Source organism: Salmo salar, chromosome 15 (assembly GCF_965601325.2).
Source record: "Salmo salar chromosome 15, fSalSal1, whole genome shotgun sequence".
NCBI lineage: Eukaryota > Metazoa > Chordata > Actinopteri > Salmoniformes > Salmonidae > Salmo > Salmo salar.
Genome location: NC_138305.1, coordinates 78,762,125 through 78,772,805, shown reverse-complemented (window position 1 = coordinate 78,772,805; position 10,681 = coordinate 78,762,125).

Below are 10,681 nucleotides of genomic sequence, written 5' to 3'. Positions count from 1 at the left end.
GTTGAATCACATGTTCATACAAATATTTACACATGTTAAGTTTGCTGAAAATAAACGTAGTTTGCTGAGTTAATTTATAAAATTGTGTTTGTGCTACAAAACAACCTAGCTTGTCCAGCATCTACTGCGCAGAGGTTAGGTGGTCCTCTGTAGCTTAGTTGGTAGGGCATGGTGCTTGCAACACCAGGATCATAGGTTAAATTCACGGGACTACCCGTGGGTAAAATGTTTGTATGCATGACTAAGTCGCTTTGAATAAAAGCTTCTGCTAAATGGCATATACGCTGAGTATACAAAACATTAAGGACACCTGCTCTTTCCATGACATAGACTGATTAGGTGAATCCAAGTGAAAGCTATAATCCTTTATTTATGTCACATGTTAAATCCACTTCAATCAGTGTAGATGATGGGGAGGAGACTGGTAATAACAGGTAATAATAATAAACAAGAATTACGAGGATAATTTATGTTGGTGGTTAGGGGAACTAAAAACAAAGGTTAGGAGAACTAAAACGACAAATGTTAAGTGAATTTACGTAACAGGTTAGGTGAATTGGGTTAGGTTTAGAATAAGGGTTAGGGGAAGGGTTAGCTAAAATGCTACTGTTGTCCCCAACGCAACTTGAGCATGCAACCTTTGGATTGCTACACTGTCGCGGATTACATCCACCCATCCTCCCCGACCAACCTCCCTACTTTCGTTTCTGTCTCGAGTAACTAGACCATTAGTAGGTATCATACGTCTTGGAGGTGCTCAGAAATATGCAAAGTATATTTCGTATGGCTCTGAGGCCAGACTGGAGTTTGAGGTAAACTAGGAAGGTAAACAGGGCACATACATAAATAAAGTCATTTTTCTCACAATCCTCTCACCACAAACGTAGTTATCATATTTTCAAGATACTGCCAGTCTAGAGCGATCAGTGGCTGTGATAAACAAAGATTGGGCCTGCACGGTTGAAAAGAGGGCTGGAAAATGCCAAGCTCTAACAGATCTTAACAATTCTTCATGCTAAATAATTGACCTAGTTGGTAAGGAAGAGGGGAGGACATTGTCTTATGAGTATAACATGATAATATTGTATTGTTAACTCCTCCCTGTACAAATATAACTTTGTGTACCCTGTTAATTATGATCTAAACTCTTGAGAGTATGTAAATACTTCTATTGTTTCGGTAAAAGTTGTAGCTTTTGTTTGTATTGTCATGATTGCTGATATCTGTGGTGTGATTGTCTGGTATATTATGTGTATTGTATATTGTAAAACATTTATTCAAATGTTCATCATAAAAATGAAAATAAACATTTTATAACAGTACTACTTGTTACAGTACTAGTTATGTATACTGAACATGTTCATATGAGGAAATCAGTCAATTTAAATAAATTCATTTGGCCCTAATCTATGGATTTCACATGACTGGGAATACAGATATGCAACTGTTGGTCAAAGATACCTTTAAAAAAATGGGTCTTACAATGCCCTCAGGATCTCATTACGGTATTTTTGTGCATTCAAATTGCCAACAATAAAATGCAATTGTGTTCGTTGTCTGTAGTTTATGCCTGCCCATACCATAACCCCACTGCCACCATGGGGCACTCTATTCACAACGTTGACATCAGCAAACCACTTGCCCACACGACTTAATACATGTGGTTTGCAGTTCATACATGTGGTTTGCAGTTCATACATGTGGTTGGCAAATTCTCGAAAACTACGTTGGAGGTGGCATATGGTAGATAAATTAACATACAATTCTCTGACAACAGCTCTGGTGGACATTCCTACAGTCAACATCCCAACTACACACTCCCTCAAAACTTGTGGCATTGTGTTGTGTAACAAAACTGCACATTTTAGAGTGGGCTTTTATTGTTCCCAATGATCAGATTATTGATATGCCACACCTGTCAGGTGGATGGTTTATCATGGTAAAGAAGAAATGCTCACTAACAGGGATGTAAAGAAATTTGTGCACAACATTTGAGATAAATAAGCTTTTTGTGCGTATAAAACCTTTCTGGGATCTTTTTTTACAGCTCATGAAACATGGGACCAACACTTTACATGTTGCGTTTATATTTTTGTTCAGTGTATATCATTGTATTTGTGTATTTCAAATATACAAAAATGAATTAATAATTTGTATGAATCGATGTTCACTGAGGCAGATAACAAAAGGAGCATATCGAAAGTTCTATCCATCAATTGATTCTTCAAAACGAAGGATGTTAGTTGATTTGGGGGAAATTGAGTTTGAGGAAAACTATGAAGGAAAACATGGCACATACATTAATAAAGTCATTTTATACCAGTCTACTTGTGTATGACATTGTGTATGTGTATTTAAAATATACAACAATTAATTTATGTTTACTTAGGTGGCAAAATAACAAAAAAATAGCATAGAGGGGTTATAATCATTATAAAGATAATTTCACGTTAAAAGTCTCAGCAGACAATAGTATCTATTCTACATGACAAAAAAATAACAGAATATTTCCCGACCATCATTTGGACCAATGTACATTACAATCTTAAGTGGGCACATATTTCCCTGTGTTAGCAGGTCATCCATGTCAAGAATGTGTGCATTTTTCCATGCATGTGGCTAGTATGCCCATATCCTCCACAGGGAGTTGGCATGAATGCCTGGCCTGCTCTGCCGTGGGCTTGATGGGCCAGCGTGTGCACATGAGAGGGAGTGACACATGCCTGAATGTGAAAGTACATGAGATCCTGATGTAATGGAGAGAATGTCAGCCCATAGGCCTTGAGTGCAGCAGACAGCTGGGGCAGAGGGTGTGTGTGTTTGTGCATGGGCGCGCTTGCACGTGTGTCTATGCGTCTGCGTGTATAGGAGACGTGACAGGCAGAGCACTGCTTGTGGTGTGTATGTACAGTACATGTACATTTGTTATGTTTTAAGGGAACTAGGACCATGGGAGTTAGGAGACTTAAGCCCAATTTATGATACAATTTGCCGGGGTGTCTGCAACGTTTAAAAAAATTAAAAGGTATACCAACCTCCACTCCGGACAACACCTAGCTTTTCTACCATCAAAATAGGATTCCAGGACAGGTGGTATGTCTGTTTGTATAAGTGTGTGTTTGTTTTTGTACACGTACATGTCTTTGTGCACATTCGTGTGGGCGTGTCCTTTGGCTGCACATCTGGTGGGCTGGGATATATAGAAGTGTTTTTCTGTTCCAATGACATGACTGTACTGTCATGAGAGGCACGGTTTTGTGCCTGGCAGCTTGGAACATGGATCGCCGTCGTGTGACACTCAGTGTCTGTAAGAGACGCCTATTGTTTGGCCAAAACACTGTACATTGATGGGGCCCTGATACACAGTGGCATTGTAGGCCCTCAGCCCCCCACACTTCTGTGGCTACAGTATGGTGCATGTGTCATTGCCACGAGCCTGTATCTGCCTCGACAGGATACTCTCCCATGCATTTAAATCAGTGGCATGTTTCGTCCCAGTTTTACTGATTTCTCCAACAACAGCTCCATTTCTAAGATCATCCTTTGCCCCATAAAGTCCTAGTAAGTCATATTCAGCCTCAAGATCTGTGAGAGTAGCCTATTTGAAAGGTGCAATTTCCTGGTTGCTAAAATTCTAATAGTTCACCTAATTTCAGTTTGTGACAAAACAAGCGGTCATTGTGTAGAGAATCATTGTACCATCTAAACCGCTGTGAAATATGTTTTCCATAACCAAAAATATTTTCAGCTGTTTAGAGCTGGTGTACAAAATCAAAAGTTAAAGACGCAAAAATGAAATGGAAGAAATGAAGCATAGCAATAGCGCACATAAAACAAATCTACAGCTTCTTAGACTTGCTTTGATTAAGAATGTGAGTTTGGTCGGGTCACCTAGAAAGTTACATATTACACCTTTAAAATTGGGTGAACTTTGCTTTCAGGTCAGAATATATTGGGTCCTGCCCTCTTACTGGTGTAGAAGAAGGATTAAGTAGTGTGTTAACCTTAAAGTAGTAGTGTGTAAAAGTAGTCCTCATCTTGGCAGAGGGCCACTGACATTTATCATATGGTTAACCCGTTGCTCAGAAGTCACAAAAGATGGCATGCATGCACTCGTCTCGACATGTGGTGGCAACATTTGACACACATGATCCCTGCAACTCAGCTTGACAAGTCAAGGGAGGTTGAGCCAAATTGCACAATGTGAGACTTTTATATGAAAGTATAGCTTTTTTTTCTACCTTTTTTTAAAATTAATGATTACGTATTATTCTGATGCTTTTTTTTTGTTACAATAATTGATTGATGTACAAATATACTCGCGAGACGTGAACATTTTACATTTTAGTCATTTAGCAGACGCTCTTATCCAGAGCGACTTACAGTAGTGAATGCATACATTTCATACAATTTCATACATTTTTTTTTTTTTTTTCCTGTGCTGGCCCCCCGTGGGAATCGAACCCACAACGCTGGTGTTGCAAACACCATGCTCTACCAACTGAGCTACAGGGAAGGCTTTAAGCAAACGCAGAACTATTGAGTCAAATTCTACCACACATCCCACAAAAAATGCTCCAATGCTGCGAGACTGACACATCAAGTACATCCATACTTACAGAGTTTACAATTCTGCCATAGCCTATAAATTATCTTTCTTCTCCATGGAATCCCCTTTAGTCAACCGGCACATGCACCTCATAGGCTACTTTTTCTTATATTGCAAAGGTGGGGAGGTCAGGCTCTTGAGCCCAGTTTACAGTCAAGTGTGTGAGAGCAGCAGCAGCTCCAGTCGCGGCCTCTTACTACCATTACAATCTCTAGTTTGGCCTACAGAGTTTTGATATCGGAACAACCCCCTGTGGATAACCAACTGACCGACAACATGAAAAGATCCTCGCCTGCTCATAGATCACATGATAAAAAGCGTCTCCAACGATATGACGGTCTCATGTGTAGGTATTCATATAGCCCTCTCAAAGAATGTTCTGTATGTTGACATGAATATGAAAGCGGGAGATATGCCATGAGAACAGCTACTCTATCAGTGTACTGTAGGTGCTGGATTAATGCAAGGCAGCTTGTGGCTCAATTGACAATTGTTGAGAAAACAGGTCTGGTAAGTGTTGGACGCAATAAAGACATTCCCCAAACAGCCATTGTGGGTTAAATTCGTCTGCTGTGTTTGTTCCTTTCTTTTTTGTCTGTAAACGACGAAAATGAATCCACCAAAGGAACATACAGTACTGCTAAAAAATATTGCATGTTTAAAAATTAAAACATGTAAATAAACACTCATAAGTTATCCAATGTTTGATTGTAGACTACTTGACACAATATACGTTTGTGAAGAAAACAAGGTCAATGTAAGTGTAGACCTATCTAGGATACAACGGATTCAACAAGCCTCCAAATGTTAACCACTTTTACTTATTATAACATTTACTACTATTTTCTACTATCTGCAGTTGTATAATGAACCACATAATTATATATTATCAAACAAAGCAAGGTATTCTTTGATAGATGTAGTCTGCAGCATCAGATGCTGTCAGACGGAGAAAGTGATGTCAATCTTCTTCTATACATTGGGACATAGTGCACTCAGGTGGAGAATGAAGCTAATGCATGTCTAATCAGTGTCTGCAGAACTGCTGGTTTTCATCCTTCCTCCAATCTGGGACCTGGACCGATTTAGACCTGGGACACCAGGGGCCTCATTTATAAAACTGTGCGGAGGATTCACGTCAAAAGATGGCGTAAGGACGAAACACAGAAAGTGCTTACGCACAAAAATATTCGGATTTATAACACACGCCGGTTTCCCTTTATAAATCACAATCAACTCTAAATTTGCCGCACGTGAGCGAGGGTCTTGTCCCACCCTTTTAACGCCCATAGTTGCCTATAAATAGTGAAACGCCCGTAATTAATATTCATCCATACTGACTGCATGACATCAATGATGGCAAATCCCGACAGAAAAGATAAAAAAAAAGAAATTTCACCCCGTGTGAAATGAAAGTTCTTGTAGGGGAAGTTGAAGCATGAAAAAATATATTGTTTGGTGGACACAGTGTGGGCATTACAAATGCCAACAAGGCGTTAGTGGCAGCATGTGGCAGGACACTGTTACTGCTGCTGGCTCAGAAGGTGGGACCCTCTCAGAAATAAAAAAGAAGTGGTCCGACATAAAAGCGGAGGCCATAAGGTGCATAGCCTTACACAGACAAAGTGTTTGTGCCACAGGCGGAGGAAAGGGGACACCGTAGCTCAACCCCCTTGATCAGCGCCTTGCCAGTATTATAGGGGAATCCCTCCTGAGTAGTGACGGAGGTGGAGGGGGACACGGACATGCAAGACGCACCGGATGATCCAGGTATGTAATTAGTGTTCCCTCGTTTGAAAAGAGTACACCAAATGCATTCAAGTTGTGTTTAAACATTTATTTACACAAACAATGGTGACATTTTCTATTGTTTTTAGTCGCTGCGTGTTCCAGCGGGGTCGGTGGTGCAGCAGCTGAGCAGGAGCTGAGTCGCCCAGCCCCGTCTCCACTGCACCTCGTGCGTCACAACCCTCCAGCGGCAGTGTCCTCACAGATGCAGTCCTGAAAATGCAAAGAGACACCATCGATGCTATTAACGAGGTTGCCAAGGAGTTGAAGTGTGGGTGCTTCTCTGTAACGCTGGGCCCACTACAGCAGTGATCCAAGAGAACAGCTCTTGGTAATCGGAACGGGCTCATAAGCCACTCATCATCATTGGCGAGACTTGGAGAGTTCATCAATGAGCTTGACGCCTTGATAAGTTCCTTTCCTGAAGATGGCTCACCTCTCACAGTTCTGGGTGACTTTAACCTCCCCACGTCTACCTTTGACTCATTCCTCTCTGCCTCCTTCTTTCCACTCCTCTCCTCTTTTGACCTCACCCTCTCACCTTCCCCCCCTACTCACAAGGCAGGCAATATGCTTGACCTCATCTTTACTAGATGCTGTTCTTCCACTAATCTCATTGCAACTCCCCTCCAAATCTCCGACCACTACCTTGTATCCTTTTCCCTCTTGCTCTCATCCAACACTTCTCACTCTGCCCCTACTCGGATGGTATTGCGCCGTCCCAACCTTCGCTCTCTCTCTCCCGCTACTCTCTCCTCTTCCATCCTATCATCTCTTCCCTCTGCTCAAACCTTCTCCAACCTATCTCCTGATTCTGCCTCCTCAACCCTCCTCTCCTCCCTTTCTGCATCCTTTGATTTTCTCTGTCCCCTATCCTCCAGGCCGGCTCGGTCCTCCCCTCCTGCTCCGTGGCTCAACGACTCACTACGAGCTCACAGAACAGGGCTCCGGGCAGCCGAGCGGAAATGGAGGAAAACTCGCCTCCCTGCGGACCTGGCATCCTTTCACTCCCTCCTCTCTACATTCTCCTCTTCTGTCTCTGCTGCTAAAGCCACTTTCTACCACTCTAAATTCCAAGCATCTGCCTCTAACCCTAGGAAGCTCTTTGCTACCTTCTCCTCCCTCCTGAATCCTCCTCCCCCTCCCCCCCCTCCTCCCTCTCTGCGGATGACTTCGTCAACCATTTTGAAAAGAAGGTTGACGATATCCGATCCTCGTTTGCTAAGTCAAACGACACCGCTGGTCCTGCTCACACTGCCCTACCCTGTGCTTTGATCTCTTTCTCCCCTCTCTCTCCAGATGAAATCTCGCGTCTTGTGACGGCCGGCCGCCCAACAACCTGCCCACTTGACCCTATCCCCTCCTCTCTTCTCCAGACCATTTCCGGAGACCTTCTCCCCTACCTCACCTCGCTCATCAACTCATCCTTGACCGCTGGCTACGTCCCTTCCGTCTTCAAGAGAGCGAGAGTTGCACCCCTTCTGAAAAAACCTACACTCGATCCCTCCGATGTCAACAACTACAGACCAGTATCCCTTCTTTCTTTTCTCTCCAAAACTCTTGAACGTGCCGTCCTTGGCCAGCTCTCCTGCTATCTCTCTCAGAATGACCTTCTTGATCCTAATCAGTCAGGTTTCAAGACTGGGCATTCAACTGAGACTGCTCTTCTCTGTGTCACGGAGGCTCTCCGCACTGCTAAAGCTAACTCTCTCTCCTCTGCTCTCATCCTTCTAGACCTATCTGCTGCCTTTGATACTGTGAACCATCAGATCCTCCTCTCCACCCTCTCCGAGTTGGGCATCTCCGGCGCGGCCCACGCTTGGATTGCGTCCTACCTGACAGGTCGCTCCTACCAGGTGGCGTGGCGAGAATCTGTCTCCGCACCATGCGCTCTCACCACTGGTGTCCCCCAGGGCTCTGTTCTAGGCCCTCTCCTATTCTCGCTATACACCAAGTCACTTGGCTCTGTCATATCCTCACATGGTCTCTCCTATCATTGCTATGCAGACGACACACAATTAATCTTCTCCTTTCCCCCTTCTGATAACCAGGCGGCGAATCGCATCTCTGCATGTCTGTCAGACATATCAGTGTGGATGACGGATCACCACCTCAAGCTGAACCTCGGCAAGACGGAGCTGCTCTTCCTCCCGGGGAAGGACTGCCCGTTCCATGATCTCGCCATCACGGTTGACAACTCCCTTGTGTCCTCCTCCCAGAGTGCTAAGAACCTTGGCGTGATCCTGGACAACACCCTGTCGTTCTCCACTAACATCAAGGCGGTGACCCGATCCTGTAGGTTCATGCTCTACAACATTCGCAGAGTACAACCCTGCCTCACACAGAAAGCGGCGCAGGTCCTAATCCAGGCACTTGTCATCTCCCGTCTGGATTACTGCAACTCGCTGTTGGCTGGGCTCCCTGCCTGTGCCATTAAACCCCTACAACTCATCCAGAACGCCGCAGCCCGTCTGGTGTTCAACCTTCCCAAGTTCTCTCACATCACCCCGCTCCTCCGCTCTCTCCACTGGCTTCCAGTTGAAGCTCGCATCCGCTACAAGACCATGGTGATTGCCTACGGAGCTGTGAAGGGAACGGCACCTCCATACCTTCAGGCTCTGATCAGGCCCTACACCCAAACAAGGGCACTGCGTTCATCCACCTTTGGCCTGCTGGCCCCCCTACCTCTGAGGAAGCACAGTTCCCGCTCAGCCCAGTCAAAACTGTTCGCTGCTCTGGCACCCCAATGGTGGAACAAGCTCCCTCACGACACCAGGACAGCGGAGTCAATCACCACCTTCCGGAGACACCTGAAACCCCACCTCTTTAAGGAATACCTAGGATAGGATAAAGTAATCCTTCTAACCCCCCCCCCCCCCTTAAAAGATTTAGATGCACTATTGTAAAGTGGTTGTTCCACTGGATATCATAAGGTGAATGCACCAATTTGTAAGTCGCTCTGGATAAGAGCGTCTGCTAAATGACTTAAATGTAAAATGTAAATGTAATTGGCCAGTAAATTTAGCTGGTCTCTGAAAATTCACTCACTCTGAATTCTTCCATTCGCCAAATCTTCCAACAGTGCCAAAGCAGCCATTGTGCGTCATTACGCATTGTAATTGCATGCCTTTTTATATCCACCCATTTGATTGTCACAGCTACCCAATTGCGTAACACCTTCAGGTGTGGTGATTACCCTGATTGTAACTGACAACGACAGGGCCATTATCACATTGACAGTGCTGCGCAACGAACATGTGATAACAATATATGAAACTGTACACTCGTATCTGCCCAACTGAGGCATTGTAAACGGCATCAGTTTAACTCCGGGATCGGTGTCCCATCCACTGGACGGTTGAGCTAACGTAGTCCAATGCAATTAGCATGAGGTTGTAAGTAACAATAACATTTTCCAGGACATAGACATATCTGATATTGGCAGAAAGCTTAAATTCTTGTTAATCTAACTGCACTGTCCAATTTACAGTAGCTATTACAGTGAAATAATACCATGCTATTGTTTGAAGAGTGCACAATTTTGAACATGAAAAGTTATTAATAAACAAATTAGGCACATTTGGGCAGTCTTGATACTAAAATTTGAACAGAAATGCAATGATTCATTGGATCAGACTAAAACTTGACAGGAGAATGTGTGGTCCTCCACGGACACGTTGACCCATACCTACGCACATAAACTGGAGAAATGAGAAACTGCGACTCTGATGGCATAAGGATGAAACTCGAGAAACGCTTTGAAATTGATACCATTGTGTAAAATAAATACAAATATTACCTCTCACGTATTATATAGGAAGAGTTCCCTGGAGTGCACACAAAAAAAAACACACAAAAAACATGACTTAGGATAATAAATACAAACAGAGATTTCTGTTTTTGCTAAAGAACCCCTCAGATATGTTGTCCAGTTTAATCGGGAATCGTATTTCATTGGATCTGTAATTATTAAACAATACTTGCATGTTATGAAATGTATTCTCATAAATAATAAGGCGAACAGTAGGACAAATTACATTTAGAAAGTGGCATACGCCTTCTTTTGTGCCTACGCAACATTTATAGATGAGGCCCCAGGTGAGTGGGCTTTGATTAGTCAATGACATTACAATGACTTGATTAAAATCACCAGGGAGAAAATAAAATCTGCAGCACTGCTTACCTCAAAGGCACGGATTTGATTACCCCTGAAATAAGAGAGATTTGGTGAGTCTAAAAAATAGTAGTTCTGCTAGGTCAGTTGCAGCCTTCAGGAAGGCGTTG